This window comes from Anastrepha obliqua, chromosome 5 (assembly GCF_027943255.1).
Source record: "Anastrepha obliqua isolate idAnaObli1 chromosome 5, idAnaObli1_1.0, whole genome shotgun sequence".
Taxonomy (NCBI): domain Eukaryota; kingdom Metazoa; phylum Arthropoda; class Insecta; order Diptera; family Tephritidae; genus Anastrepha; species Anastrepha obliqua.
The window spans coordinates 4,983,974-5,007,369 of record NC_072896.1 but is presented as its reverse complement, the minus strand read 5'-3'; the positions used below and the strand labels follow the sequence as shown (position 1 = coordinate 5,007,369).

Here is a 23,396-nt window from a genome sequence, read left to right as displayed (position 1 = left end):
TGCATGGATTTGTTTCATCGGCTTTCATAATACTAGCTTTTGTGGGTTGCGGCCAGAAAGAATCTCTTACAACTGCTGTTGCTTGCACTTCTTGGACGCGTCGTATCTTTAGCCGGCTACTACCATCACGACCGCTCGCTACTACAATACTATGCACTACTACTAAACGATTGAATTTTGGTTTGGTCTCCACAGGAATTTTCTAATGAGTGCGTATGTGTGGTGTGCTAGTTGGTTTGAGACTTGGCTCTTTTCGGTTTACCGAGATTGGGAAATAAGAGATTTTATGTGTACATCTACAACAATTGCCGGTGTTTCTTTCAGATCTAATAACTTCAGGTCATTTCCTTCAGTATCAACCTTGCAGTCTCGCAGGTGCTGGATCTTAATAGATCGTGTCAAACAATGAAGCCATACTGGCATCCACTCTTTTTGAACTGTAATGCATAACAAGAGCAGCTCAACTGTACTTGCCATCAACTCACTGGCGACGAAATGGAAATATATTTACGTTATATTTATGCTTGTCAGTTTTAAATTGGAACTGAGATAATGATGACGTACGCCATTGTTGCTTGCGGTCACCTTTACCGACTTAGTTAATGGAATACGGAAACAGCTGCTTAATGTGAACTAAATCAAGTCAAGATCAATGCCATCTTACCGTATTTGTCTTCTGTACCTTTTTTCTTTTAGGATCACCCTCTTTTTTCCCACTAAGGGAGGGGACCGCCAAGAGCGCCCTGGCTGTAACTTCCTCTACTAGTTGCCTACATGTGTTCGATGGTCTGCCACATCTGCGATTTCCTTACGCATTCCAGTTCAAAGTTGCTTTGGCAATGCTTTCATTGGGTTTCCGTTGACTGTGGCCAATCCAATTCCACTTGAACAGGTTTTCGCTCTGTCAGAGCAAAGAAAGTGTTGTTAGAGATATTGTTAGGCTAAAAAGATTCGCAAGCTTCTGCGAAGGCTGCGGTTGATAAAGCGTTGAGGGTCATTTATGTATGTCTCTCACAGACGTGCTCCAAGTTTCGCATTTTCATAAGACAACTGACTTAACATTGGACTCGAATATTCTGAGTTTCCTGCGCCGAGATATATCAGATGACCTCCACGCTTTGTCCAACAAGCCGAACACTGCACGGCCTTTTGATATTCGGCTGCGTATATCTGCGAGTAGCCGTCTTTATTGACGACACTCCCAAGATAACAAAATTCCTTTAGTTCTTCGCTGCAGGTACCGCACAGGTAGACTTATTTTTTCAACTTTCTTTCTTATTGTGACGTTAAAACAATATCCGGTTTTATGTGTTTTCCGAAAATATTTCTTTAGATCGATAATTCTTGAAATTGCTTGTGAAAAATTTCTCTTCTATTCTTAGCTTGGTTTTCTTGGAAACCTTAGTAAGAGAAGGTTTACTTTTCAATGCAGTTACTATTTTTTTTATCAACAACACCGTGCAGTTTTGGCGCCAATTTTGTGCATTCTGTTACTTCAAAAACAAAGTATTGATAAACATACCGATCGCAAAACAAACAAAAAAAATCTTAAATCTCACTAAGTTGTTTGTGACTGCTGCAGTGTCCTTCATCGAGTTCAAAGAATTCTTTGCTGCAAAGACATTGAATCCTCGCCGTTCCTTGAACCCATTTCTCAAAGTCATTAATAAAAGTAACAAAACAGACAACAAAAGAAAAAAATAATAATGGAGCATACCAGACAGACACAAGAACAACTAATCAAGACTTTGTATGGATCGCATAACTTACCTATACCGCAGAGCCAGACAGACATCCATACATACATATATACATACATACATACATACATATATAGTCCTCGTGGGAAGGAATTTCGTTGCGTGTTTTTGCGTTGCTGTGAACTCCGCCTTCAAGATGGGTACGTCGGCGCATAGCATACCAATACTTCTTCTGCCGGGCAGAAGGAAGTGGCGTCGGCGATCTACATACTCATATAGACACATATAATATCCATACTCGTATGCATGTATGTCAATTGTGCATATTTGCGCACGGCAATGCATGAATGCGTGCCGAATCTCAGGCGATTGTGCTCGCCTTCATAGCAGCACACAGCAATTGCAACAATTGCTCGATGATCAGTTTTTTTTTTCGATTTTGTTGTTTTGATCATTTCCCTGCGTGGACGTTGCATGGTGATGATGGTGCAAACATTTATTCAATTCTGTGGATTCCATGAACGAATTCCTTTATGCGAGACAATGCGTTCGCATGGTAGTGTTGCAACCTTCTTCGTACATTCGTACATTCTATTCTTTTTCTTATTTCTTGTTTATTTCGTTTGTTGATCGGTTGGCTGCTAGTGGTGGTGGTGGTGGTGATGGTACTTCTTCAAAAGGCAATAGATTTCTTGGAATGCTGAAGTTGTTCGCATTTTTTGCAGCACTTTTTCCATGTGCCCTTAAGCGAATATGAATTCGATAATTGCGTAGATGTGGCGATTAGAGTCCTGTTTGTATGAATGTTCATACAATATTGTAAAGGGTGGGGCAAATATATTTTTCTAAAAAAAGAAAGACTTAAAATAAGTATAAATTTATTTATGATATTATATTGGCTTCACTACCGCACTTCCTTCTTGGACCATTAATTTTCGAAGTACCCAAATCAAGTCTAATAAGATCTAACCACGGAACACGGATTTGTAACCGGCCAAGGAATGCTACTTCAGCAGCATTGTCTAAATATTTATTGAAAAGTTGTATGATATTACAACAAAAACATTATAGAACTTAAGGACGTAGTCTGGTCAAATACTATTTTTTTATAGATATTTTTTAGGATTTTTTTTTTTAAAGAAAATAAAATGCTTGCCATTCTAGCAGGTGTGACAATGGGAACATTCTTTTGAAAAATAACAAAATGCCGGGCTTTTGAAAACATACCTGTTTTTCGTTGTCTATAAAAAATGAGTATTTGACCAGACTACATCCTTAAAGAGTAACTGGTAGATTCACGGGTTGTATGACTTGGCGAGTGCCACTAAGCTATAACGAAAGGCGCTCAAGTTGATAGCTTTCATGACAGGCTACAAACTTCTACTCGTAGTAATCTAAAAAAATTAGTCTATGATGCCACCACTCCAAAATCTGCTGGAAGTTCGTTCACACTACAGATGCATTGCACGATGTTCGGTTGGTAAAGCTCACAGGATTGGTTAGATGAGAAAAACAACTTACAGTAACCCTAAAATATTTAGTCTCTCAACTTTCTTTTGTTGCTTTATTTAGCTAATTTTTATCGCAATAAGTCGAACTCTGCTTTAGTTCGCCATGCACATCTTTTATGATGTCGTTTTTTGCCATTCTTCCCCTTTTTGAGTTGATAAGTGACTACAAACATTAAAAATATCGCGTGCACTTTACATTTGTCTCCGTTTCTTTCCGCTTGGCACTTTGCGGTTAAGTTGGTGTTGGCTGTTGGCTGTTGGCTCGGCTGGCTCCCCCTGTTTTAATAATAGTTAGATATATATTTTTAGAAGTTCCTCTCTGTTTTTGCGTCATTCGAGTATGAAAAATTAAACTATTAAAAACTGTTGCCTCAACCCCGCTGCCAAGCATAATTAACATTAAGCAACAAGCTTCTTTCAGTTAAAAAAGGGGGAAGTTGATTTTGCAGAACACTTTTCTCATATTTTATGTTTTTCGTTTTTAATATTGCCACACGCTAAATAAAATATGCTGGGTGCTGCTAATGGAAACGTCGTTGACCCTTCTGCACATAAAAAATATACTTAGTACTCAGATCGATTTGGTTGCTAGCTCCATTATTTTGCTGTTCGCATGCCTGTTTGTAATATTTGCCCCCTTTGCAGTTTTTTTTACTGACTTGTTTGGTGCTATTTATAGTACTAAAACACATTTATTATGATAAAAAATTATGTATAAGAAAATACTTATTGTTGTAAATGTAGCAAGAACTTAATTTATACTTGTAAACCGTACAATTTTCATTTAGTTTTTGCCTAGTTCGTTTTAAATGTAGTTTATAGTATAGTACGCGGGCAGTCTAATTAGCACACGAGCCAACAAGGCAAACAAAATTATCTTCATTTTTCAGCATAGTCTCATTTTAGTTCGATATACTGCTTTTCTCGGTCTTATTTATCTGCTTTGATGCACCTTCCGTGTACTAAGAACAGTTGAGCCATCGCAAAATAATCGGTAATCACACACTTTACTGTGAGAAACGTGCTGGTTGTGGTGAAAAGATTTTTACAGGTGTGGTCTAAGGTTGATCGATTTCAAGGTTTGCTTGATAGCTATGATTAAGAAAAAAGTTTCAGGATAACTTTGGCTGCCACGTCACTTGGGATAGGTCTAACAAAATTTAGCTTGTGTTTGTGATATACTAAAAAAATCAACACTGCCAATGCTTATGCCATGGCATTCGTATATCACTAGCACAAGCTAAATTTTGTTACACCACATCCCAAGTGACGACACATTCCGAATAACGGTCTACTACAAAAAGCACCTCTAAAAATCTCTTCACCATGGGTGTGCCAATATCTGACCATTGACCGGCTCTCAGTGGATTCGACCGAATCAGCTGATAGGCTGACCGTAGCAGGGGTTATGAATCGGTTTGTTTACGAAAAAACTAAGAATGTGTTAGTGACATACGAAAAAAACTTAACACAGTATCAGTTCGTTGCTATCTGAACAACGACTGATTGGCCGAGTGTGTGAATACATGTGGAATGATCGGCTGCCGAGTACCCTGTGACGTGACAGCCGAAGTTGCTCGCACAATTTTATTTTTCGCCATAGTTACTGGCTGAACCTGGTAAATCTATCATCCTTGCGTGCCGGTTTAAACATATAAAAACACTTATAGATGTTCAGATTTGTGTAGGATCCGCGCGATTTGCGAAACAGCTTCAGAGAGATGATCTCGGACGAAATGGTAGAGTATTATCCTGTGTTTTGCGAACATTGTTGTAGTTATAATTGTATAAAACATCCATAATTTTTTTGGAAATACTGCTGAAGCGCCAGCTTTTGGCGGGATATAATTCCGGGTCGTTTCAGTATTGTAGCACTGATTCGTGGGATAAGTGATTATTAATCATAGAGTAAAAAGGTCACAAGGTAAACTTTGATTCTAGCCATCTGTTAGAAAACTTTACAGAACTTGTAAATTTTGAAACATCTACTGGTACTGGCCGTAGCCGAATGGGTAGCTGCATGCCTACCATTCGGAAGTGCTCAGGTTCGAATTTCTGTGCATGAAGGACCAAGAGACAGACGTTTTTGCTAATAGCGATCGCTCCTCGGCAGGTAATGGCAAGCCCCCGATTGTATTTCTGCCATGAAAAATATCAGCAGTTCGGAGTCGGCTTAAAACTGTAAGTCCGTCCATTTGTGTAGCAACAGCAATATGCGCGCCATAAAATAGGAGGAGAAGCTCGGCCAAACACCCAAAAGGACCGATATAACACCCTATAATTGGCTTTTTTCAATACTTTTACCAGACGATTCTCATTTATTTATGCTACGATTTTTTTGACAATAAATAAAATTTAATGAAAAATTAAAGTCCATGAACCTCTACGAGTATTGTGCCTTGTCATCATTTAATGAAATTCTTTCCCACACATCATACAGAACAGCATGAAAAAATGTATTTTCGAGAAGGAATGCGCATACTTTCATTCACACATGTAACAATTCAATCAATTACCGTTCGATGGTCAACACTAAAATTATGTTGCGAAAATTCCTAAGCCATTCAATGTGCGTCAACAACAAACACGTTTTGCACACCGCAATTATTCGGCCTGGCTAAGTGCAAAAGTATGCGGAAAACCGTTAAATCGCCACAACGTGTTAGCAGCGCCGCAGTTGATGTGTGGTGAATTGTAAAACAAAAAAAAAAAGTAATATAGTATAAAATTTGTTTTATCCGCTTTTAATATGTTTAATATGAGAATGAAGAATTACATATAAAGTATGGACCCATTAACAGTCAGTTATAGCTGTCAATATCCATAAGTATATGTGTATGTATGTATGTACAGTCGGTTATGCACACATTTACAACGACGCGTTGGGTTCAAATCACTTAGCATGAAAATTATTGGCGACTGCTTTCATACATTTCCTATTTGTTGTTGTATTTGAATTGCTTATGGGTTGAGCTGCTGCTACTGTTGTGTGGCAACGGGCTGCTGCTGTCCAAGCAAAAGACGTTAATAAGGAACACATGCGCGTTCAGTTGTCTAATTGACAGATTACTTTGACTTGACGGGTTGACTTTTAAGTTGCCTTGTATATATGAATAAATATATGTGTGTCTATGTATATATTTAGGATTTCATATACATACATATGTACATATGTTGGTATATGCAGAAAAATGAAGTAACTGGTTGCCAATTGTTTTTGCGTGCTTGCACTTGTTATTGGCAGTCAAACTCCATGCTGCCCGGCCATGCCTGCCATCTCCCCACAAACCATCGAATTTCTTTGCTCCCAACAACCTGCTTCTATGTAAATATACTACTATTGCACAAACATTTACATATTTATATGTATTCTTATGTCAACCTTTACATTTGTCTGACCATTACCTCGCCTCGCCTCGCCTTGCATCACAGACAAACATATTACCAACCATCCAAGTCGTCGTCCCACAAGAATTCTCAGAATTCTTAACAACATTCCATGGAGTGGTCGACCAAATGAGGTTTCATTGCTGCATACATAAGCGTATACGCATACATACACACACGTACGCATACACACGCTTCAACACCAAACATTACCGCTATCAGCACCGTCAACACTACCTACACAACATCTCATCGCTATTCTGTTGCGCGCACTTGGCGCTGATCGCTGATCGCTGATCAGTACGAGTAATACGCGTGCGCGCACAGAAAATTACCCATAAATATAGCAAAAGCGCGATGATCGCCATGCGCGCAAAGATAATTATTATTCATTCTCTTTTTGCACGACAAAAGCATAACATCCACACTTGTTTGTATTTATACTCATCTACATGCATGCATATGTATGGCTGTGTGTGTGTGTGTAGCGTGAAGGGTGCGGAGCCCCCACTGAGAAAGACGCGAAACGGCCTGTCTCTGTAAAAATGTAAATAAACCTGTGGCGGCGCCTTGTCGTTGCTGTTGTTATTTTAATTTTTGTGCTTTCTTATATTGTTTTTGCGTGATGTGTTTTTGTTTTGATGGCTTTTGATGTTGCAAGTATGCAGAGAACCGGATGGAAATGCAAGTAAAGTGCGCGCATTCTTTCAATGGTTTGTGGAATCGATTCACCTTAACCAAGTATTCCGTGGCTTTCACGGATTTAGTGCTCCTGGCTTCGATTAGCTTTAGATAGCTGACTTGTCGATTTATCTTGATAACCCAATCATTCGGTTTTTTGACGATTATTTTTTAAAAGTTGTCTGTCCAAGTATTACTATGTACAAAATATGGAGTGTCAATTTAAGATAAAGCACTGCGACGTACACTAACGGATATTAAATTTGCGCCATTATGCGATGTTGCAGGTGAAGCAATTACGTAGAAAGGTAGAGTTAGGTATGTGCAAAGATATGCCATGTTCGCAATTTTAAGGAACGTTCGCTATGTTAGGTTAATTTGAACTATAGGTCAGTACTACGCAGGTCTCGCATTTGCCCATCATTTGCTAAGGCGCGGAGAAGGTAGAGAGACATCTCGGTCAACCGCAGCCAGAAGAAAGGTACATACGTTCAATTCAACCCAGCTCTATCCTGAGTTTAATAAGGGAACAGGGTCTAGGTGAGGTACTGTGATGAGCAGAGGGCACAAAAAACCATGAGGTCGAAGTGCAAAGCTCGAAGTAATCTTATCTATCTGTCTATCCTCTTATACGGCACAGCAACGTGAACGATGTCAAATCAAAATGATCTAGAAGGTATTAGGAGCCTCTCAGATAACTATTTCACCAATCGCCATTTATTTCTAAGCTCCTCCTTGAGTTGATGGTATGTCGTCCCATGACAAGGAAGCACTTGGGTGCTATTCATACGAGCCCGCAGTCTCTCTAGCCAATGCATTTGCTTCGCCTTTACACCAAAAATGGTAAGGTTTATTTTCATAACGATCGGCTGGCCATGGCATATCTCAGACTGTATTTCTACCATGAAAAAGTTCCTCGTAAAAAACCATGTGCCCTCGGAGGTGGCACAAAATTGAAAGTGGTTTTTCTATTTGTGGAGCAACATAAGAAAATACAAATTTAAATATATACCAGCGTTCCGTTTGGGTGCATTTGGTGTTAGGTCACAACAAATTCCTTCCATTCAGATCTGTTCTGCGCTAGTCTCTTTAGCTTCTTTCCAGATTAAAATCACGGCACGCATTTTCAAATCCAACAATCGTCTCTGTATGTTGGATGGCCATCCTCGTCTTAGGCTGTCTTGAGTGATTTCACTCAATAGTGGCTCTTGATATAAGTCTACGAAGGACGTGGCCAATCCAACGCAATTTTCTTCTGCGAATCCCAATGCGTATTTGAGGTATGCTGAGTTGTTCTCCACAGATCAGCATTCGGGAATGTGTTTGGCCGGAAGATTTTCGGGATTTAGCGAAGGCATCGATTAGTGAAGGCGCCGTAGCCGAATGGGTTGGTGCGTGATCACCATTCGGAATTCACTGAGAGGTCGTTGGTTCGAATCTCGGTGAAAGCAAAATTAATAAAAACATTTTTCTAATAGCGGTTGCCCCTCGGCGGGCAATGGCAAACCTCCGAGTGTATTTCTGCCATGAAAAATCTCCTCATAAAAATATCGGCCGTTCGGAGTCGGCTTGAAACTGTAGGTCCCTCCATTTGCGGAACAACACCAAGACGCACACCACAAATAGGAGGAGGAGCTCGGCCAAACACCTAAGAGAAGTGTACGCGCCAATTATTTATTTTATTTATTTATTTATCGATTAGTGAAGACTTGCAGGGCGTCATAGGGTAAATATGATTTGATATTAGCATCAAAGATCCTCAGATTTATGCGTTGCGAAATGCGTGATGTTTTCCAGACTGGACGTATGGACTGATGTTAGGACGGTTTCTTATTATTGTATGTTATTGTTGAATTAACCCTTTTCAATTGGAACGCAATTTAGGCGGGTCTGCAATAAGTAATTTTTTTTTATATTTAATTACATGGCGCTTTATGTCAACTTGTAACTTTTTCAATTGTTTTATAACTTTCATTTATTATAATATTTACCTTCCAAGTAGCAATTTTTACTATCTCGCAATGGCTGCTCCTTTTTTCAAACACAAATGTTGTTTATCTTTTCCGATTGTGCCCACCTCAAGGTGCCTGGTGTTATGAGCACTTTTTGCTCGTCTCTTCACGTCCATAAATACATACATCGTACATGTTGCTGTTGTTGTTGATTTCATTTCTGTGGCGTTTTTCCACGTTTTTCTTTCGTTTCGCTTATAACACTTCGTTTGTTTTTCTCGGTGTGTGTAAATTTTTTCATTCAGTATTTTTTTACCCTTTCTTTTGGGTGTATTATGTTTTGCATTTCATATTCGCATTTGCTGCTTGTTTAAAGCCCTTCAACTGGTTGCCTACAACAATTGCATTGCATACCCACACACACAAAAAACATGCTCACCAAAAGTCAGTCATTATCGTCTTATGCTACATAAACAACATTGCCATTGCCTTTCGCATTATCAACGACGCCGATTAACTTCATTATTACGTTTGTACAACGACCCTCCTTGCGTTGGAACAAAAACAAACCATAGTGGAGGTTTTTGGAGGGAAAAAATCTTGGCGTCGTTTTTCAAGTTTTGCTTTGTGTTGTCTTTTGTTTTTGTCAGAGTTGCTCGAGCGATTATTTTGTTTTTATTTTCTAGAGTTTCGTTTTATTATTTATTATTTTTTATTTTTAATGTTTATATTTCATACTGTAATACTTGACTTCATCTGTTTGAGGCTTGTTTTTCTTAGGGATTTTACGAGTAACGAGGTAACATTAATTTGTGCAATTTTGTAATACCAAATTGAGGTTTCCGCTTTTATACATAAAATATGTTGCTTATAGGAGATTTGGAAAAACAAAAAATAACGTAAAGCGATTGCATTATAAAGGGTGGTTAAGTTTCAAGGCCCGGTGTTGATTTTGAATAAAATACAATTTTTTTAAGAACTTATTAACATTTCTATTCATTATGATAATATTGGTATGGCTCAATTACGTGTGGAACAAAATATCGGCCAAATGGCCGCCGCGGCCTCGGCGGCACACCTCCATCCGATGGTCCAAATTTTCGATGGCGCTAAGGCATAATTGAGGTTCTATGCCGTTAATGCGCCGAATTATCTCATCCTTTAGCTCTTGAATTGTTGCTGGCTTATCGACGTACACCTTTTCTTTCAAATAACCCAAAAGAAAGAAGTCCAACGGTGTCGTTGACGTTTAGGTGTGGTTCACATTCAACATCGGTCCTTGAAATTAAACAACTCTTTATATTTGACTATAGCCCTATTCAGAAAGAGAGCCGTATTCCGCCAAAAAAAAGGGAATTGAGTTATTGAAAAATTTCATGCGAGGAATTATTTCAACTATGCATCTCGATGTTGATTGCCAGTTTAATGCTGTTTCGCTAAATTTACTTCCACTTTTGGCATTGAAGACCCGCTACCGGGTAAACGCGAATTTCTTAAAAGGCGCCGAAATATTGAACGAAAATGAGGCTAACAAACTGTAACTTTAAATACAATTTTCTTGATTTATGGCTTTCAACCTTCTATTCAGTTAAAAAATAGTATAGCGAAATACAGCGCTGAAAATGTCTGATATGCAAGACATGCAAGCATCAACTATTTCATGATCATTTAACACATTGAGTGCCTAGCGAATTTGACGAAAATCTTCAACGGAGCCCAAGCAGGTTTTTCGTTCCGATGCAGTGCATGTTAAAAGTGGTATGTGTTGATTTCTGAACGACCCCCGATCTGCTTTGTTATTCACTTGGTTTTTTTTAAATGTTTTTTAAATGCAATATGTTTTTGTACGACTTGACCCTGTATCATAAAACTCTTCATAAGCTATCAAAATTTTTTTCAACTATCAGCCTACTCTTAAACCCAAAAAAATGTAATGTATTTTAGTGTCTCACGAATGGTCTAATCTGACACAACCCCTGTCGTACACTTTCTTTAGGTGTCTTACAAAAACGTGTTATATGGCACTCAATGTGTTAATAGTAAAAAGGATTTGTGCACATTGGATCCCCATAGTTTGGTCAAAGTCCATAAAAATGCTCGTGCCTATTGGCAAAAAAAAAATATGTTGAAACAACTTCGAGGTGCTGCAAAGGCGTCATCATGAATCTATGCACAATTCATGCGTTTTCAGTTTTTTTTTGTAATAAATCTACCATATATGTAAATATGACCTTCTTATATTACAAAAATTATACTCTCATAGGCCTCTAAAATTTAAAATGTGGCCTTGACAGCAAAATGTGTCGAAATCATGTGAAGAAATGCTGTCAAGTTTCGTAGCAATCAATCCACACATTTCTCACATTCCCTGACCATATGAACACCTTTTGCCCCCGGTACACGCATTTACGCATCCGTCTTGTCCATTTTAACTGTTCATAGCATACAATTTCCAGCTTTCACCTTTTATCACTTCATCCTCTATGTTAACAGTTTCACTACAATTTTCCACATTTTCCTTCTATTTGTTTTCTCAACAGTGTCACTACCAGCGACAACAATAACAAAACATTCCTTTCGATCAAGTGAGACGCCGTGCAGCGACATTTTCGAAGGCCGTAAAGTCGACGGAAGAAAGAGAAAGGCAAGTAAACAAGAAACCATTTGACCTCAACAGACGCTCCCCGAGTTGTTAGCGGTAGCGGTAGCGGTACGGAGTAAAATACCAAAGTAAAACTCGAGCTCAAAAAGGATGCTATAAACAACAAGCAGTGAAAATAAAGAAGTAGAAGAGAGAAGACCAAGAAAAGCCAGAAATAGCAGCGGTATTAACAAAGTCAACAATACATTGTTAACATTTAGTACAGTGTTGCACAAAGTTTAAGGCGTAGCGTCTTCGGCAGCGTCACCGACAGCGACAGCGACAGCGACAGCTCAGGTTTGCACTCATTAGCAGGCAGCACACGCTTCTTTGGCTTCATTTCCTTAGAAGAAGTAAGCGAAAGACACTACTACCAGTCGTCCGCCGCCACCACCAACATACAACGAAAGAACACGACTGTCTGTCCGTTCATCCGTCCGATACACAACAACGGAGTTTTTCGTGTTTTTTTCTTTCATTAAAGTGTTGGCGTTCTTCCTCATATGCTGACACCGGTATGTGTTTTTGTATGTGTAAACGCACACTTAAAATTTTGTAGTAGTAGTATTTGTAGTTGTATATTTTTTCTTTTCATTTTTTGTTTTTAATTTGCTGCGTTGAGTGCGTGCCCCCCATAGACGGCGGCCATTGACTGGTGTCTGCCTGACTGTTGGATTGAATGTGTCTGTGTGTGTGTGTATGTGTGTGCGTGATTGTGTCTGCAGGCTTAGTGGCCATTTACACGATGTCTCCACTGGAAGGGAAACATTTTGTTCGGGGGTGAAGGACGGCCGGGGAAGAGGGAAGGGAATTTGTCTCCTGTACTGGCGACACGCTTTGCTCTTCTTATTCGTATTTCCAATCTTAAAGCAATTTTTGACAGTTGCTTCATTCGTTTTCTGCTTTTGTGGAAGAAAGTTCTAAGTTATGTGTTGGTTTTCATACAAACGGAAGAAAACAACGATTACAAACATCCGAACGCTGCTTGGGAAATGCACGACTATTTTTGGTAGTAAATTAGGTATAATTTAAAATAGTTATGGGACATGTTTATGTTGATTTCTAATTTTTCCCTGCATTTCTAGATACTCAAGTTAATTTTATGTTAATTATTTACATATGAAGTATTTTTAATTTAATTTTTTTTATTCAAGTATAAGAATTTATAAATATATTTCAATAAAAAAAACAACAAATTATTTATTATTTAACCAGTTTGCATTTTTCATTCATATATTTAAGAAATTTTTGACGAACGTTTTCCGCTTTACATGTAAGCGCGTGCGAGAATACTTCCGAACCATACGATGCTAAAGTATTAAATGTCAAAATGTCGCCGAAAACAATTTTGCCCGTGTGCCCGCGAATGAGACATGAAAAGAGAATTTCCAGTGTCTCCATTCCAGATGTCTCCGTGTGTAAATGGGGTGTTATTTTATATGCTTGGAATCTGTGCGTATGTTCGTAGGTGTATGTGTGTGCTAATCGTACTTATATGTAGAACCAAATGCGTGTTGTATTTGGATGTAGCTAGAAACTAGTCTCACTTGATCTGTGATTTGTTTAATTTTACTCTGCCTTTTTTCCACATAGTGTGTCTGGTCATGCTCATTTATCTGCACATCTCCTCATTCGTTTAATCGTACGCAAATATAGAGACGTGATATCACAAGTATGAATGCGAATGAGTTCTGTTGATGATCTCGAAAAATTAAGGCTAATGTGCTCGCTGCTTCTGAGATGCATTTGAAAATAAATGCAATTGGCGAAAAATGTTTGTAAAAGCCTAGGAAGAAATCTAGTTTGGAAAAGCGATTTACGACGTTAGTGGCACTTTTACTGCCAGTGAGTTGTTGTAAGTTATCAGATTTGTATTTTTGTCAGTTGCGAATTGCAGTGGTGAAGTCTTAAACTAAGTTTTTTCGAATGTTTAAACTTGAATTTGCACTACAGCAATTTTAAATGTAATTACGTACTTATTTTCTTGCTTGAATTTTTTGGAGAAATTACTCCGTTCCTTATTCGGGTATGGATATTGAAATGTTCGAATGTGGGTATTGAAAAGTTCGAAAATGATAAATATATGATTTGTTTGGATTTTTTCAACACCTCTAAAATTTTAAGTTTGTTGTCCAAACACCAGATATTCAGTGCAAGTTCAACTGTGGTGAAATTATAAAATAAAAAAAATATTGTAAATAATTGGCGCGTAAATTTCTGTTAGGTGTTTAGCCGAGCTCGTCCTTCTATTGGCGGCGTGCGTTTTGTTGTTGTTCCACAAATGGAGAGACCTACAGTTTTAAGCCGACTCCGAACGACAGATATTTATGAGGAGCTTTTTCATGACATAAATACACTCGGAGGTGTCATTGTCTGCCGATAGGCGACCGCTATTAGAAAAAAAAATTTCATTTGCTCGGAGTTTCGATCCTACGAATTCACGAATGGTAGTCATGCACCAACCCATTCGGCTACGGCGGCCGAAATTATAAACCTATTTTAACTCTGCAATATTGGACATTTAAACTGGCTTTTTTTTCGCGATTTGCTGGTTGGAATGTCAAAGTGCTCTGCTTCTTAGTTGTTGTCTTATTTGTTTGTTTATATTTTTACTGAAATTTTGGCATTGCAACAACTAAATTGACATTGCAAAAACAAAATGCGTGTAAATGTTGTTGGTGTAGCGAAGTCAACTCCTATAAATTCGCCTGGCACCTGCTTAGGCAAAGCTTGTGCGCACAGTGAATTTATTTTTCGCAACTCAAATGTATACGTGTCCCTTTGATTTGTAGAGTCCAAGGTCTCATTAGAAGAACTCAATAAATGGTGCATTGCTCTTTAGATTAAGAAACATTGTTGGTACTTCCTGTCTGTGTGATTCAGATTTGTTATCATAAATTTCGGTTCAATACAGTCACAAGCTCATATTTTAGCAGCATCGACCTTTGATTCAACGATTCTATTTTGACAAACAACGAAAATAAAAGCAACAGTACACTGGCGAAACTGTTATATTCTCCTTCTTAATTTTATTAAGTTCCAAGTGTTTACAAATTATTCAGTTTTCACATTTCCCAATCTGTGCCTCATCAAATAGCTGGCGTGTGGTGAGTTCTGAAAATTACATGGTATTCGAAGTTCGAAAACACGTTGTAGAGAGAGCGAACGCGCCATATTCAGCGGAAACAACGCATTTCACATACAGTTTCCAGTTGGTATTCATAAATATTTTCCTTTAGTTTCACTTTATCGCCATTACTGCCTGCTACGGCACTTTGCTACTCTGCTGTGTATTAAACAGTTTAGAATGCGCTTTCGCCTCATTGGTTGTGAATTTGGACGTGAGTTTTTTCTTCAGTGGCTGTAGTGTAGTGCGGATTTTTATTTTTGGTCATTCTCTACTTCCGTTTACTACTTATGCACATACATATGTAGATGTACTTGTATGCATATGCGACGAGTAAATGCGCGAACCATTTGCAATGCGTCGTCGTCGTATCACTTCATACCCTGCCCTATTCCAATTATTTTGCCTTTCATATTGTTGATGTTGCTTTTGCGCTTTTGTCTGTGGAGCGAGCGAGTGTGTTCTCCCCTTTTCGGCTGGCTGTGTCTCTGCTGAGCTACTTGGCTGTGTTTGTCGACAGTGGCGGCGGTAGCGGGCGACACGACTCATTCATGCATTCGCCGCCGTTGGCGTGCCGTTGTCGTAGTCGTCGTCGTCGTCACCACTCACTCATTCATTCATTCATTAATCCGTAACTTGTCATAGCGTACACATCGTATTGTTGCGTGGCGCGGTCGAATGGTGGGACAATGGCGCGCATGGTGCACTGTTTGGGGCCGCAACTGATCGTTGTTTAATTTTTGTTGTTGACTATCTGTGGTAGTGCAAAACTGCCGCACCTTTTTAATATCATTGCTTCGCATATACACGAATACGTATTTACATACACTGTGTCAATTTGTATGACTGACTCGTTCGTCTTCGTCGCGTTGTTGTTGTGCACTAAAGTAAGAAATTTCCGTTATGACTGCATAGTTTGAATTTTTCTCGTGCGGGCCGCGTTCGTGTTTTGTATCTGTGAGTTAGACGTGTTTGTTGGTGCGCGCGCGTGCGCTTTGCATTCCAAAGATTTGGGGTGTTGATTTAATACTCATTTAGTGCGATTTAGTTAGTACTTGGGGGTTAAGTGAGGTTTTCCGTTGTCGTGGGGTCCACACATTCTAGTTATTTTCACCACACTCGCTTGAACTTAAACTAAAGTTTAAATACTGGCAAATATTTAAATACTGGCATTGATTTTTTTAACCCTAAAAATGGTAAAGTTAACTGAGTTAAAATATATAAAGTGACGAGATTCTACAATAAAATTATGGGAAGTAAGATATCAAAAAATTTTAATAATTGTGACATTTAAATTATTTCATTTGAATAAACATGCGACGCTGCAAATAAATATGCATAAAACACTTAAAAGGTTTATAAATAAAATATAAAAAACCTGACTTAAAACTTTAAGTTGACTAATCAATTTTCTCGCGTTTTCGGAAGAAACTAATTACCGCTATTAAGCGTCATTTGTCTTCACCTCAATTAGAAACGATTCAGCTACATATAATATTGGCTATTGCGTGGACGAAACATGAATTTGCATCAGACGAGCCGCAAATTTGGTTGCTAAAGCGTACCCAATTAATTAGAATGCTAAAATATTCATGCGCATACTTCGCTATATAGAGCTACAAAAAAAAACATCTAAGAATATAAAATAAAGTAAAAAATAATAATAATTTGTGCCTGCTTCTTAGGTATTCTGTGAATTTTTATATGCTTGTCGGTTGCTTTTTTTTGCTATTGATTTTACTTGTATATACAAAACTGATGCTCATTCGTGTGTTTACTCTGCCACTCGTTTTACATCACGCACACGCTCGCTCAAAAGTAGAAAAAAATAATGAGTTAAAAACTTCTGAATTAATAAAGAGGTCGTATTTTTTCTTCTTTATTTCCTGAGCTATTGTTAACACTGGTATCCATTTGGCACGTCCACTTAATATTCAGTGTATTGTGAATTTGTGAAAAGACGCCGCTAATGGCAAGTGTAGCTTAATGAAGACCGTATAAGCGAACCATTATAATTATATAAAAACACAAGCTAACAGTTCAGCGCGTCAATGTGGTCGGTCAGAGATCAGTGATCAGTGATCAGATCATCAAACCAGCAGACCAGTAGATCATTGTGATCGACAGTTCACAAGTCAATGAGACTTCAATTTGGCCAGCGGCGGCGGAACTGATGATGTTAGTGGATGATTTCTTTTCACTGCTCTTTTTTGTAGTACAGTTGTGCTAATCTTGACCTACCCGCAGGTTGAATACTCGTAACAAAAAAGGAAGAAAAAATGTAATCGCAGTGTTTGGTTGATGGCTAGAGAAGTGACTTTCATCATATTTAAAAACTGTGCATCAAAGTGAACAATTTTTCGCTAATAATTGAAATTGTTTCAGTTGATTTTCTTAGCATTAAAGTTCTCTTTTAGCCTTTGAAGTGAATTTTTAGTGAATTAAATCTCTTTACCTAATATTTTATTTCATTAGAAATACCTCATTAGAATTTGCTTTTCGCATATTGCACGTACGCACAGTACATAGGTACGAGTATACTTTAATACACCGCCTAGCTATGGTTGCTTCAACCTCCGAGCAAATAAGATGTTGCGCCGTCACTCATAAACACATGCCAAAATTGCGCTTTTGAAGCGAGTAAATGAATCTGTGACAATCTCTTGAACACGCGTATATTGATTTAAGCAAAAATGTTCTACGCTTGACCGATGGATCGGCTGTTGGCCTGAACGTCGTATCAACTTTTTACACACGGACCATTCGTTTAGCCATGTGTAGCTTGCACACATGTACATATGTATATAGACGACATATTTATATTGTGTATATAAATATTTAATGTGATTTTAAAGTCAACTTCTTCTCGCACGCACTCATCGGCTGCCATGTGTGAAGGAGGAATGGCGGTTGGCCAAGTGATGCTCAGTGACTGCTGTCAGCTTTGGATGTAGATTTGGTTTTATTTTTGTTTGCATTTTCCTTTTTTTTTGTTTGCAAATTAATAATAATTCACTTCATTGTAAATCAAGTGGAAAGAAATAATTTTCGTCGACCTCTCGCAGAATTGGCAGGCGCCAGCAGCTTCTTATCACAACAGTGTATGTAGCATCCATAAAAATTTTATAAGATAATTATGCTGTGTCTCTTTTTTGTTTTTACAAATTATAGACAATTTTAGATAATGCATTTAATGTTAAAGTGAAGGTTTTTATAATAGCGGAGATTGCGCTTTGTGTGAAACAATTTGTTTTGATGCATTTTTTAATTGTTCAAGCACAGCAAAGCTGATGAAATACCCGCCGTTATTTAATAAGAAGTCTTTTACATTGTCACATTCCTTGCCAGTCTTGACTTGTTGTGACTAAATTAAAATTCATGAATTGGATTTAGTATGCCCACGACTGCAAAGAAGCACAGATCTTGGCACTAGTCACAGTTTGTATAAATAGTAAATGAGATACTAGAAACGTTATTCAGCATGAAGGAGACAGTGACTGCTTGTTTCATAAGCCAACAGTGTAATGGAACCCCCACATCCGGACTCATAGGTGTATTGCGTTGCTGATGCTGAGTTCAAAATCAAAAGTGCAGCGCAAACGGGAATTTTGTGCAATGCAAAGGTCTTAAGTAATATCACAAATTCTCTCTCAGGGCTAGATATTTGAGAAATCACATGATGTTCCTTCCAATTATTTCCTCCGGCAGTATGTTGACTTCGGTTTAAGATCCTTAAAAATTAACAAAATCCTTTCTTGTCTGTTTACACTTCCATCTCACATACTAGTTCCAAGTCGTTTGTTATTCGATTGCCCGCAAAACATCGAAGATTTTTGGACCTTTGCACATTGGCGTCGGCGAGTATCGTAGGCGCTGGAACAATGAGCTGTATGAGCTTTCCGACGATATAGACATAACGCAGCGAATAAAGATCCAGGGTTGTGTCGGCCGAATACCCAAGGATACACGCGCTCGGGCTCTGAAAGTATTCGATGCGGTACCAGCTGGTGGTAGCAGAAGAAGAGAAAGGCCTCCTCTGCGTTGGCAAGATCAGGTGGAGAAGAACTTGGCTTCACTTGGTGTTGTGAAGAAACGCTATTAAATACTGGTTATTTGTTGGAGTGTGTGACGTGGTTTGTCATCCTGTTTAAGCAAAAGGACCTTTAAATTCATGCTTTTCATTTGAGTTCGCAAAAAGTAGGTATGCAGTGCTAAGGCGCACTCTTCTTCTTTACTAATAATAATGCACAAAAATTGTTACCTTCTGCGCGGATGCATTGGTTTTTCGGTTCTTGATCTTTACAAGTGGGATTTTTGTTTGTTTACGTCTCATTAGAAAAGATGATTTTTCAGTCAAATGCACTATACAATTCGAGCTGCTGTAAGGCATTTCTTATGGCAGCCGCTCCTACGTACCGGAGGGGCTCGGATTTGAACACGTTCAAGGGCTGTCGTTCACTTATTTGACACCCATTTCCTTTGGGTCTCGCCCCGTCGAAAGATCTTTTTTCCTGGTCCTACTTTAGGAGAGATAAACAACAAAGAGCGGAGGCTTCAATGCCTGCACCTGGAAGTGGTTTATGAACTGCTACAACTACAAGAGCTGCTGTAAGACCCAACTTGAGAGGAAGCAGCAATAAAATATACACTGTCTTAAAACAAGTAGTTTCGAAATAGTAAAAATGTTGAGCAGGCAACAGCTGTTGTGGAAACAACCTATAATTTAAAAATATTTTCAGATTTGAGCGCATCCTGTACTAACTTTTGATGTAATTTTTTGTTTTTGATTTACTATAGTTGGGGCGCAATTTGAGTTTTCATTGCTTTTTTGCCATTTTCTTTTATGTCACTTGCAGTTTGTTGGGTGGGGCGTCTTTGAGTGACAGACGAAGTAATACATTTTTGTGGTTGCTTTATGCTGCAAAAGATTCCGAATCTGCTTATCAACTATGCAAAGTTGAGTTTGGTTATTTTTTTGTGTGCTTGTTTTTGTTTCTAAATCGTTCGCTCCTTGTTGGTGCAGTGGTTTTCTTTTGTTGTATATGTTTTATTATTTTATTATTTTGTGTTTGTGTTTTGTGTCTTCTTTGAACTTCGCTGTTGTGTTTAGACTTTATATAGAGCGAGATTAGATGCAGCCATCGCTAGCATCAACTACGAAATTTGTATTTGTTTTTGTTTCTAGCAACTTGGCTGTAAAATCGCAATTATTATTTCCCAGAATCATGTAGAATCATTACCTTTGAATTGATGAGGCTGCATCACTTTTTTTAATTTTTGGCATAGAGTTTCTCATGTTTTTTTCGCGGCGCTTTAAATTCGTACTTCGGCCAGAAAAATTTAATACTTTTAGGTAATTTCTAATAGAATTGTGTCATTCTTCAAAGTGGCTGCGAAATGTGGGCATTTTCCCCAAAAAATATTACTTTGAAATTCATATCACAGCCAGCTTTGAGGAGCGTCGCGATTCTAAAACTTTACAGAGACAATCACGGAACTAAAGAAAATAATGCAAAATTTTGTGAAATTTGATAGAAAAGTAATCAAAGAAGATAAGTGGCGTGTTAAAGGAAAATATAAAAAACTAGTAAAAAAGTGTAAAAATATGAAAAATAAACAAAATTAATTGTTAAGAAACAGAAATTAATAAAAAGCTGCATAGAAACTTATGGAAATATTAAAAAAGTGTGACAAAATTTTATGAAATAATAATATAACAAAATGTGGCAATAATTTATATGCAAAAGCACTACAATTAAATATCAAAATTTTCTTTTTTAATATTCGCTTTCTTTTTCGAATTTCTTCACCACCCTCTGAGTTCTTTTCCATTTTCCATGCCCATACTACTACTATCTCATGTAATCATTTAACATACATATCAAGTACACTAAAAATTATTGTTTTGCACAACAACAACAAGTACGTACGTTTGTCTAAATCTCACAAAGTGGTTGTGAAATGCTTTATTTGCAATTGCATATCACAGCCAGCTTTGATGAGCTTAGCTGGACGTCTGTAAGAGCTGCACAAAAACTAAACGAACAATTATGAAAATATGTCACAAAAAAGATTACAACTCAAGTAGAAAAACATGCAATTATAATATGCCAACATACATACATGCATACGTAGTAGTACATACATACACATGAGTTGAGTATCCATTAGAAAATTACATGCATACACACGCACACGACACGCTGCAGGACATTTCATTTTCTACAAATTGCATAAATGTCAACATCATCAACCATCAACTTGGTTAACCGTAACCGGAGCTTTGTAGCTGAGGAATCATGTCATTTAAAAAAAATAGTATAAACAACAAAAAAGTGGCTATAAAATGTTGCTTATCTAAGCCTCATCAAGTGGTTGTGATATGGATTCTCAACGCATATCACAGCCAGCTTTGATGAGCTAGGATAATCAACGGGGGACAGCGATATCATAACACAAAGAGAAAAAATATATATTATAAAAAATAAAAAAAGTAAATGCACAAAAACGCACAACTGAATTCTGAAAACAAATTACAATGAAAAAATTACCAACAAAAATTGGCTACGACTTTGGGTTCGAAACGTGTATTTAATTGTGAAAAATTGGATATATTCAAAAGCAAAATAAAAAATAATTTTTAAAAAAGTGCTGAAAGACTGAATATTTTTTTTTACCAAAAATACGCACCAAGTGTAACTCTTAGAAACTTCTAAATATTCACAGAATGTCTGCTGGAAATTTTATAGCTCATTTTTTATTTTGCTTATGTATTTGTATTTTTAATCTCATGAAATTTTGTACTAACAGCTCTACTTTTATAAGTTCACAAAATTCACCACCGTCACAGGCAAGACTTTGATCACAATTAGTATGTTTTTTAAGTTTTTCAAAAGCACCAAACCATTTCAATCGAGCGAGACACTGGGAGTAAGTCACAAGTAAAAAAAATTCGGTAAAAATAGCACCAAAGTATCAACGTTATTTTTTTTTTTTTTAAGGTTTAGCCAATAATTATGGTGAAAAACAAAATTGTGAGGAGAACTTCGGATACCATGTCACGGGGGGCTCTGCAGCCGAATTCTGCACGATCGCTTCAAATGTATTCAAGCACTGGCCCAATCAGTCGTATTTCAGACGGCAACGAAGTGCCATTGGTTGATTTCTTTCGTACATCACTAACACATTCTTAGTTTTATCGTAAGCAAACCGAATCATTACCCCAGCTACGTCAGCTGTCAAATTCGATGAGAGGCAGTTAGCTGTCTGATATTGGCCATACTTACATTACATTAGATACATTAAACATCTTTTCACCATGGTTAGTGATGTAAAATATTATATGCGTGCGCCGACTGGTTTAGCTGGACAACAGGAAGATGCGGGCCGTGGGACTACGAAGAAAGCATGTGAGTGAATGCGATTCATTTGCTGTCCTATCCATGAGAGTGCTAGTTTAACTATACTGTTCAGTTAAAATAAGGCTTGCTCGAGTTGCAAACCGCTGTGCTGCACGATTTTCTAAAGTATCAATTACGATATTAAATTTTTTTGACCACAAAAAATTGACCCTTTTAAATTGACCTCAAAAAAATTGTTCTCACGATTGTTTCAGTATTTTCTTTGTAATTTTCAGTAGTAAATCACAGTTAGTATCGAAATTTAAGGAAAATTTTTATAGAAAACTTCATTATTTTTATACCCTTAGATTTTAATACTTTCACCTATTTATGCAAAATAAGTGCGGCACAACAGAAAAGTATCAGCTTAGCATTTCAAACAGGATTTCAAAAGCTTCTAAGAGCAGCATCACTGCCGCTTTTATTACGTGCCTCGAATAAGACCATAATTTTTAGGCCTTAAAATTCACTTAAACTCAAAATTCAATTAAACTTGCACTGAAAAACTGGGTCTAAAACAGAAATGAGAAAAATCTCACAATTTTAAAATCTAAATCTAAACATTCGACACCTTATCGAATATGCTGCTGTTACTGCACCTCGTAACCATTATTCTGGCGTACTGGTAATGCTGTCGGTAGCGTGAAACACACCATAGGCTATGGTGAAAATTTGATTTTAAATATTTTGAAATATTATATTAAAAATATACAGTTGAAGCCGAAATAACTCATTGATTGCCGGAGAAGCTAAAGCACAATTTTTTTCTTTTTCTAAACTGCATATTTCACACAATTTTGTTGAAGTCAGAATCCTTGGCGGGATACAAATTCGAATCGTTCCGGCTAATATAGTCTGTCGTGGGCAATTTTCGCGCTGTTATTGCCCATATGGTGATAAAAAATTGAACGGAATTGTACGCAGAATACGAAATTCTTGTAAAATTTCCTTTGACAATTTTTTTTTCTTCTGCTGGGGAGCAAAATTTCTATTCTGT

At 37.6% G+C, this 23,396-nt stretch overlaps 1 protein-coding gene across 3 annotated transcripts in view; it reads left to right on the top strand.

Annotated features, from left to right (window-relative positions):
* LOC129246973 (DNA-binding protein RFXANK-like) overlaps positions 1-23,396 on the top strand; it is a 67,794-nt gene that overhangs the window by 29,552 nt on the left and 14,846 nt on the right. For 2 of the 3 annotated variants that reach the window (XM_054885754.1, XM_054885755.1), the window contains exon 4: positions 11,772-11,883. The exons of the other annotated variant lie outside the window; for it this stretch is intronic. The gene's annotated coding sequence lies outside the window, so the exon portion shown is untranslated. Of the gene's footprint in view, positions 1-11,771; positions 11,884-23,396 lie in introns of those variants that run through there. 3 annotated transcript variants of the gene reach the window in all.